This window comes from Schistocerca cancellata, chromosome 4 (assembly GCF_023864275.1).
Source record: "Schistocerca cancellata isolate TAMUIC-IGC-003103 chromosome 4, iqSchCanc2.1, whole genome shotgun sequence".
Taxonomy (NCBI): domain Eukaryota; kingdom Metazoa; phylum Arthropoda; class Insecta; order Orthoptera; family Acrididae; genus Schistocerca; species Schistocerca cancellata.
The window spans coordinates 407,743,135-407,753,765 of NC_064629.1; the positions used below are offsets into that span (position 1 = coordinate 407,743,135).

The 10,631-nt window shown below is 43.8% G+C and overlaps 1 non-coding gene across 1 annotated transcript; it reads left to right on the top strand.

The window, feature by feature from the left end:
• The first annotated feature begins 2,763 nt into the window (after nt 1-2,763).
• Trnat-ugu (transfer RNA threonine (anticodon UGU)) lies at nt 2,764-2,837 on the top strand. The gene has a single exon. It is a non-coding gene; the product is annotated as a tRNA-Thr (tRNA).
• Nucleotides 2,838-10,631: the final 7,794 nt, after the last annotated feature.

Consider the following 10,631-nt stretch of genomic DNA (forward strand, 5'->3'; position numbering starts at 1 on the left):
ATTTCTTCTAAGTTTTCTGATAGTTTTGTTTGCAGACGTTCTTCTGGGGAAGGAGGTAGTTTCACGACCGCTAGAGCGTAGTTACGGGCCCTTCCAGCATCATTTCGGCTGGAGTATAGCCGGAAGAGTCGTGAATCAAGTTGTTGATTATCTCCCCTCGAATTGACGAATGTATACAACCCAACGCAAGTATTTGGTCGCACAATGTAGTCTGGCCCACTTTCCAGTTTCTCGAAAACTTAGTTCCATTGGTAGGGTTGCCAAGTGTCCCGATTAATCAGGACTATTCCGGTTTTGAATTTCAAGTCCCGACGTCCTGATTACATCTTTCGGTGCGTTCAAATGTCCCGGTTCATCGCCTTCTTGATTCTTAACAAAGTCTGCATTGGCAAACTGGCATCAGCCCCTTTACTCGGAGCGCAGCACGCAGTGTTTCTCACTCTCATGTTCTCGCAACTCTCAGTCAGCAGCCGTACGCGCAGAGGTTCTCATTGTTACTGTATTCAGCTGATTTGAAGACGTTTGATGAAAAAGTGTGAAAAGATGATATTTATGTAGATCTCATATATTCCTACAGCTTCTGTCTACAGACTGCTACCGATGTAAGTACACTTTCCTATAGCTAGTAATTACAGTACGACAATTTTTTAAATAACTGATCCCACCCTAGGATCCACTCGCGTCATGTCGGTAGAAGTCAATAAATATCGCGCCTTTTCTCGTTGCTACCAACGCTTGCGATCTAGCAGTCTGGCAAGGACGAAATATACAGCTATAGCTTAAAATGTCTTTGTTTTTCTGTTTATTGAGACACTACCACTTGAATTTACTTTATTTACTATTTATTACTTCTATTAATACTAAATTTGAATGCGAGCGTTCTTACATTGCGAAATCGTGAAACCTTGTTATTTCTGGCTAAGGTAAATTCTTTAAAAAGCTGTCGTATGTACGTAAAATACGCGTTTTCTTTAAATGAATGACATGGTTTTAATTATTGTATTTTATGACTTATTATCTCTTTCCAAAATGTCAAAGCGAAAGCACAAATTTTCCGACACATATAGCCAGAAATCTCCCTTTAGTAAAGAAGGCAGAACATAATATGAAACCTTCCAAAAAGTCTATAATACATGCGTACAAGAAGTAATGCGACGCATTTCTTCTCTCGTCCAGTTTTGGTTGGGAAAAATGTGGAATTTGCTGTGGGACATTGTGGAATATTCCCACTTCAGTCACTATAGTTCCATGCAGTTCCAATATGTAGTGGCGCTACACATGGCCTTCTAAATGACGTCTGTAACGAAAGTGCGTTCGAAGCAGAAAGCTGTCAGAGCATCGCAGATATTCATAGACGATTGATGAATGTCTACAGAGACCTGGCAGTGAACAAAGCATGGTGAATTGTTGGCGAGACATTTATCATCATCACAACAAAGTCGCACAAACATATCCGATCAACTGTGTACCAGCCGGCTGCACACAACTGTGACTCCTGCAATATTGAAACGTGCAGACACTCTCATTCGCGGTGATCGATGGACCGAACCAAACACTTTACTCCAAAACTGAACGTCTCTTTTGGTAGTGATGACACACTCATTCCACCAGTTAGGGTACTCAAAGCTGTGTGCCCACTGGGTTCCTTGCTGCCTAACACAAGACCATGAAGAGCTTCCATTTGTTTGGCCCAATGAAATACACTACTGGCCATTAAAATTGCTACACCACGAAGATGACGTGCTACAGACGCGAAATTTAACCGACAGGAAGAAGATGCTATGATATGCAAATGATTAGCTTTTCAGAGCATTCACACAAGGTTGGCGCCAGTGGCGACACCTACAACGTGCTGACATGAGAAAAGTTTCCAACTGATTTCTCATACACAAACAGCAGTTGACCGGCGTTTCCTGGTGAAACGTTGTATTGATGCCTCGTGTAAGGAGGTGAAATGTGTACCATCACGTTCCCGACTTTGATAAAGGTCGGATTGTAGCCTATCGCGATTGCAGTTTATCGTATCGCGACATTGCTGCTCGCGTTGGTCGAGATCCAATGACTGTTAGCAGAATATGGAATCGGTGGGTTCAGGAGGGTAATACCGAACGCCGTGCTGGATCCCAACGGCCTCGTATCACTTACAATGAAATGAACATCCTTGGCTGCTTACAGGCGTTGACAAACGTCAACGGGGACAGATGAAAATGTGTGCCTGACCGGGACTCGAACCCAGGATCTCCTGCTTACATGGCAGACGCTCTATCCATCTTTTTTTTTTATCTCGTTTTGTTCGTTATAGTTCGTTGCAATTGTTCGTGGCGGACGTCCCCAGACGCCCTTTGAAGTTCGTTATTGATCCATTCATTCAATTTTTTTTAATACAGAGGGCAGCTAACCCTCTGACCGAACACGCTGTATCTGAGCCACCGAGGACAGAGAGGATAGCGCGACTTCAGGGATTTACCTCTGGCACGCCTCCAGCGAAACCCATATTCTCAATGTATTGTCCCACACTACATTCGTAGTGCCCCCGCCCATTATACTCATTACTCGCGGCGCGTTGCCAATTCCCGTAAGAGTTCGGGCACTGTTTGTGCATTCGCACTGAAGAAGAAGATGGTCAAGTGGCCGGTGACCCTTAACTATATGTATATACTAAGATGGGGCACTACGAATCTAGTGCGGGACAATACGTTGAGAATGTGGGTTCCGCGGGAAGCGTGCCAGAGATAAATCCCTTTAGTCGCGCTATCCTCTGTGTCCTCGGTGGCTCAGATGGATAGAGCGTCTGCCATGTAAGCAGGAGATCCCGGGTTCGAGTCCCGGCCGGGGCACACATTTTCATCTGTCCCCGTTGACGTATGTCAACGCCTGTAAGCAGCCAAGGGTGTTCATTTCATTGTAACTTCATTCTAACGAGCTGCATAGTCACCAATGGTATCTGTTCTTTCGGACATGTCCGAAAGAACAGATACCATCATAGTATATATACTCGTATCACTAGCAGTCGAGATGACAGGCATCTTATTCGCATGGCTGTAACGGATCGTGCAGCCACGTCTCGATCCCTGAGCCAACAGATGGGGACGTTTGCAAGACAACAACCATGTGCACGAACAGTTCGACGACATATGCAGAAGCATGGACTATCATCTCGGAGACCATGGCTGCGGTTACCCTTGACACTGCATCACACACAGGAGCACCTGCGATGGTGTACTCAACAACGAATCTGGGTGCACGAATGGCAAAACGTCATTTTTTTCAAATGAATCCAGGTTCTGTCTCCAGCATCATAATGGTCGCATCCGTGTTTGGCAACATCGCGATGAACGCACATTGGAAGCGTGCATTCGTCATCGCCATAATAGCGTATCACCCAGCGTGATGGTATAGGGTGCCATTGGTTACACGTCTCAGTCACCTCTTGTTCGCATTGACGGCACTTCGAACAGTGGACGTTACATTTCAGATGTGTTACGACCCGTGGCTCTAACCTTCATTCGATCCCTGCGAAACCCTACATTGGTTACACGTCTCAGTCACCTCTTGTTCGCATTGACGGCACTTCGAACAGTGGACGTTACATTTTAGATGTGTTACGACCCGTGGCTCTAACCTTCATTCGATCCCTGCGAAACCCTACATTTTAGCAGGATAATGCACGACCGCATGTTGCAGGTCCTGTACGGGCCTTTCTGGATACAGAAAATATTCCACTGAAAACGTCTGGTCAATGGTGGCCGAGCAACTGGCTCGTCACAATACGCCAGTCACTACTCTTCATGAACTGTGGTATCGTGTTGAAGCTGCATGGGCAGCTGTACTTGTACACACCATCCAAGCTCTGTTTGACTCAATGCCCAGGGGTATCAAGGCCGTTATTACGGCCAGAGGTGGCTGTTCTGGGTAGTGATTTCTCAGGATCTATGCACCCAAATTGCTTGAAAATGTAATCACATGTCTGTTCTAGTATAATATATTTGTCCAATGAATACCCGTTTATCATCTGCATTTCTTCTTGGTGTGGCAATTTTAATGGCCAGTAATGTATGTACCCCATAGGAAGCAGTACGTAGATGGTGGAGAAATTATTGATGCAGCGAGGAATTGGCTTCAAGGTTAACCAGCAGAGAGGGACCATGCGAGTTCCCCGCCCCCAGTCACCGCGCCGGCTAATGCTATGGTGATGAGGTAGCTGCTAAGCACTTCCTGTTGTGTTGGAAATACCCGTGGCCTCCCCATTCCCATCCCCAGTGCACAGATACCCTTTGTCACTGAACTTGAACTGCTTCACGTGTTTCTATATCTGGTGTAGCGGAATATTGTCACATACATAACTTGTAAATATCACGGGAACTAAATGTACCGCTGCACAAAGAGAGAGAGAGAGAGAGAGAGAGAGAGAGAGCTTTGCAGATGACGCGAGAATATTTAAACAATTGCAAGTTTCATTCTGAGGAATGTCGGCACCGCCACACTTGAACATGGACTCTAAAAGCAGACTGCAGCACACTTGTGAAACCTCCCTGAGACACTTCACATACTTGTGTGGAAAACAAATCCCCAAATCGATAGCAACTGTTATATCTGATTTTACACGTCAAAAGGGCAATATTGGGAAGTCGAAATAAATACCTCTCGAACTCTAAACACGACGCTTACCACTCTTCGATTTTTAGCTGCTTGTTTGAAGGCATTGCCAGAGAGAGAGAGAGAGAGAGAGAGAGAGAGAGAGAGAGAGAGAGAGAGAAACCTTTCTGAGTCCTAAAGCTGCTGTGGTGTTCATTACTTTTCTGAAACGGTGAGTGGGCTTACTTTATATTTGATGCTGCTGGAGTTAGGGACGTTATTTTTTACTCACTTTGCGAAGCACTGTCTAAGCATAGACGGAAAAATGAGAACAATTACGCAAACAGAATTCGAAGTCCATTCCTACATCTAGATGCACACAACACACACCACAATTGGTGTTCTCTCAACCAAATAAAGACGGTAAATGTATAGAAGCAGTCAACTGGACAATCTACATAGGAGGGAATAATGATCCAGAGCAAGCACTCGTCCATATTGCATCTTCTCAAATTTCCACGATGAAGACACGCGATCACAGAAGCTGTCCAACAATTACTGAGTATTAGGTCGCTATTCAGCCGTGTAGAGGGTGACACGGTTAGATCAGCTACATTGCTGTACCGCAGCCTGCCTTTCCATTCAGACGTACTCCATTCCTCTGCCACGTCTTGGGCATAAAATCGAGTCTCGAGTTCCGGAACTACAATGATTCTAAGTTAGCGACAGGTGTTTGTCAACACTACTATCCTCGTGTATACATCTTCTAAATGGTTCAAATGGCTCTGAGCACTATGGGACTTAACATCTGAGGTCATCAGTCCCCTAGAACTTAGAACTACTTAAACCTAACTAACCTAAGGACATCACATCCATGCCCGAGGCAGGATTCGAACCTGCGACCGTAGCGGTCGCGCGGTTCCAGACTGAAGCGCCTAGAACCGCTCGGCCACTCCTGCCGGCATACATCTTCTAGACAGATGTCCTGTTTACAGAGTTAGTGGCGGCATAACGTCTCAAACACCGCTGCTATGTGTTTGTCTCTTCTCTGTAAGAGGTATTCTCCGTTTCTAACAATCATTTTATACAGGACTGATGCGAGCGTAGCATAATTTCTGAACCGTGATCGGATATGAACAGTGGGCGCTATATACCTTTGGAAAGCTACACATATTGTACATGTCTCACATAGAATCGATGTTTTAAGGAAGTAGTTTAGTAGTTTTTTCGTTTTACAGTTTGTCATCATAGTTTATCGTAGAGAAACCTGCAAGGAGAACATATGTCATGCGTTGGAATTACAGGGTGTTTGGAAAAGTACTTCCTAGTTTTAAATATACATTTAATGGGGAAATTAATGAAAAATTACATCAATGAGTATATATCATTGAAAGAGAATTTCTTCAAGTTTTGTTTAATGTTAGTAGTGTTCAACGTGGGATCCATTTGTTGCCCTTCACACGTCGAGAAAGTATTCCACTTCTGCAGTTATACGATTAACTGTTCCACTGACATGAAATGTAGCCTCATCAGAAAAGAGAATCATTTTTAAAAACTTGCGATCATCATCAATTCTGTGTAGAAAGTCAACAGCAAACTCATATCTTTCGATTTTATTAGTAGGTTTTATTTCATGTAACAGTGGCAATTTGTAGGCGCGCAACTTACGTCTTTTACGCACATGTTACAGAGTACCTTTAGGCACTCCTAATTGTAGACTACGTCTGGCCAACGACTTCTTCGGGCTCCAAACACACGAAACACGGACCTGCTCAACAACATCTTCAGAAGTTCTCGATCTACCTGGTGATTTTGCTTTTAAAACACTACCAGTTTCCTTGAAAGACTTAAGTCAATGACGGACAGTTTTTGCTCTAGGTGGTTCACCACCATACTGACGTATAAAATTGCGTTGCACTGTTATAAGTGACTCAGTTTTCAAAAGCCAAATAACACAATGCGCTTTATGTTGCGGAGTACACATTGTTGCTAAGTTCCTCTGCACTACACTTCACGCACGCCTGGACTGAACTGAGGGAACAGAGGAGAAAAACAGCACTGGTGCCGTAAAAGTTCAAGCAAACCTGCCAACTGTAGGGGAGCCAAACTTGAAGAGCTGATGAACCAAACACCACAAACTAGAACAGTGTATGTCACTTTGTACAGATTTTAGGACACATTAAAACTAGGGAGTTCTTTTTCGAACACCCTGTATATTTCTTACATTGGAATATTAACAGCGTTGCATTCCACACTACTAAAGATCGGAAACCGCACCGCTCTAATATTATAGCCTTTTTAAATGCAGAAAAATGTTTCTTTCTTCTTAACTACCTGTTATGTCATCACAAGACTTTCATATCTACTACTGTACACTGATAAGGGGTGCTAAGCTCCTCGACATGCGCGCACCTGGAGAAATCTTGTGCTCTTGGACGGGTACGTAACAGCAGTGACGCACTCGCCTCGCTCTGTTCCTCCGCGAAACATGAAATGTATCGGTCTTCTTCTGGTTGTCGCGGTTAAATCGGCAACCGTGCGGCAGCGAGGGTTGGTCAGAGACGATGCGATAAGATCTTTAAATCTCTAAATTTGTCCTAAGAATGCGAGAATGCCCTGTGACTCCCATCTGCATAGAGAAAGATCGTAAATTACGCACTGTGCTCGTCGTGCTAGGAATTTGTAGATTGCTGTCAGGTATACTTTGATGTATATGTTCGAAAATTAACAAAGAATGATCGTACTGCACAGTCATCTATCTACATTCGTAATGGTACTCGCAAAGTAGAAGAGGGGTGGTTTAGCGATGATACAAAAATTGGGAAGCATGCTACCGCGTCATTGATTGTTAAAACTGATCGCACCATCAACTGTGCTGCTTATTATTACAGTATATCGACGGGGTCTTTTCCATCCAATCTGTTCACTGGTACACTGTTGATTACCCCATAACGATTGACTGAGATCGTATGTTTGAGATAGGGAGAGAGTCTTGGTGGACGGGCAACACCTTCCGCAGATGGCCAGCACCAAAACAGTGATCGCGTACATCACTGCAATACGAGGAATATTCCGTCACTCTGAAAGATGATTCTAAATGTAGAGACCATCAATCACCTATGGGTAACAGTTTGGAAACGGTACACAACGACCCAAAACTCTTCCAGTTTCCGTTTTTTGTGACAGTTTTTTACTTAAAATCATTCAGGGTTTGTGCTATGGTAGCAGCAGCAAAATGATTTACACCGTGGGACGTCTAGTTTTCTGTGAGAGACAATGGATCAAAAGGTGTTAATGTCAGTTTAGAACCTGACACAGACATCGAAGTCATGGTGGTTTTACATAGGTTGAAGAATGTGATAGATACAGCGTTCTCCGACTTCTGCTCAGTTACAACTTAAACTAGAACGATCACATGCGCAAAGCTGCAGGGATGATGGGGCAGAGACTGAGGAGCAGTTGCAAGACGCATTGGGACTATCTAAACTCGAGTTAGAATTTTACTGTAGCAGATAGGTTCGTAAGAGATGACTCGTTTCGAGATAAAGAGTGCCACGAATATGATTCACTAGTGGTTGTAATCATTAAAAGACATCTCCATAGGTTCCGACGCAGGTATGTGGTTGAATGAAAAGACTTGATTCCAAGTCGCATGCTGCATTTCTGCCAGAAAGCGTAACACTATCACTGACTCTTGTATACCTGTAGAACCAAGACCGCTTTTTATGCATGGTGACGGTAACATAGTAGTTGTGATAGTGTTTTTAATAGTGCGGTCCTTACGTGTAATGTATGTTGCCGGAGGTGGAATCCTTCTCTGGTTAGCTTCATTGGCGGAGCTATGATAAAATGTTACCATTTCCACCGAGTGCCCAACAGACTGTCCTGTTGCACTAACTCATCTCAACCTGTTTCTACACGGGTTGCAGGAGGTGGTAGATATAGCGCTCTCCGACTTCCGTTCAGTTCCGATTTAAATTGGGACGATCACATTGGACGAAGCTGGAAGGAGGCCGGGAGAAAGACCGATGAATAGTTACAAGATGCAGAGGAACTGTCGAAAACCACGTTGGCGTTTTGCTGTAGCAGATAGGTTCGAAAAAGGTGACCGTTTCGGGATATGAGAGTGGTATGAATATTATTCGTCAGTGGCTGTAATCATTAAAAGATGTCTTCATAGGATCCAACGCAAGTATGTGCCTGAATGGATACACTTGATTCCAAATCGCTGACAGCATTTCTGTCAGAAAGCACAACGGTATAGATCTGAAAAGCTAGTGTACATTTCTTACGACCTAAACATAGCATTGCATTTTTTTAAACTGACTCGACGCATAGCACAATATCTACTGTATGTGATTATGCTCAATCAACCACTACCTATAACCGAGTGGATATATCGCAGAATCTCTGACCTGGCGTCGAGATAGAATGTGTTACAAATACCGAGGAAATATCCAGCGGCAGTATGAGGGAGTTGCAAATACCGACTTCATACCACGTTCCTTAGCCTAATCACTTTCTAAATTTGGTGATTTTATTACTAGCTTACAAAGCAGGCGACGTGTATGAGCACTTTCGGTCTGTTAATACACACCTCAGCGATCACCATCTATATTCAATGTTACGGTATTTGCGTGGAAAACCACTTCATTCGGAATCCATAACATACCTCGATTTATAATGCCAGTATAGTTTTTAACATGGATACTTGTGTGCGCCGGTAGAACCAAGACCGATTGTGACATTAACATAGTCGTTGCGATCGTATTTTTTAACATCTGATGGCTCGTAAGACGATTACGTCTCTCTTTCTAAAACACAGTGGTACCACTCGCATGAAAAAACTTATGAGACATGTCCATCTATCGCGGATTTTCGCTCAATATTGTTTGGTATCGCTAGCATTCAGTTACGGGCGAAGTATTATACTTAGTCGTAGGGGGTACCTAATAGGTTCGCTGTGATCAGCAGGCTTATAAAATATGTGTGTGTTCCAACAGCTGCAAAGAAAATGACTATGTCCTGGATTTGATGTGGAAAAGTGCGATAGCCGCAAAGTGAATGAAAGATTTTTTTTTTTTACTTGGAAAACTATGTCCAGTCATAAGAATGGTACAGACCTGTATTTCTATTTCGAGAGCCACAGGCGTCAGGAGGGGGTATTTTCGATACTTCGTTCATTGTCGAGTGTCGTCCAGTTGAGGCTGCATTAGTAATATTAAATTGTAAGTACAGTGATAAAATATATGTGACCGGTATCCTAGGACGATTCAGCCTGATGTGCGGGGAGTATGTGGCAGCGACGGCCTGTCGCGGGAACGATTGACGTTTCCGGCTCACGCCAGGAGCCATCCGAAAGGAAAGGTCCGCTGGGGGACAGCAATGTAGCTGACATGACCGTGTCACCCTCTAGACGACTGAATAGCGACCTAATACTCAGTATGTGTTGGACAGCTTCTGTGATCGCGTGTGTTCGCCACGGAAATTTGAGAAAATTCAATGTGGACGTGTGTTTGCGCTGGACCATTATTCCCTCCCATGCAGATTGTCCGGTTGACGGCTTCTATACATTTACCGTCTTTATTTGGTTGAGAGAACATAGATTGAGATGTGTGTTGTGTGCATCTAGATTGTGAAGGACGGGTGGGGGCCGGGTTTGCTGGTTCTCTAGACATGAGAAACACCTTAGTTAACTTTGTAAAGCAGAAGGGTGATTTGGAATCTATTATATCACTGACATAGCGAATCGCGAGCAGAACTACTTGTATCCTCATTTTTTCGAGTTTTCATGTAAAGATCTTCCCAAACGAGATAAGTTTCTAATTACTCAGTGGTGTACAACAATTTCCACCTCGCTGCACGTCCCTAAAGTTTTGGGTTTCTAGAAATACCATTTCCAGTCTTTATCTTCAGAACTGTGCAAGCGATCGGTAGCATATTGCTATATACTTGATATCGAGAAGTATCGCGTAAATGGTATGATATTCTGGCGAACCATGTGAAAATACGTATGTTCTTGTAATCCCAGTGACTTGATATGGGTAAAGAAAGCA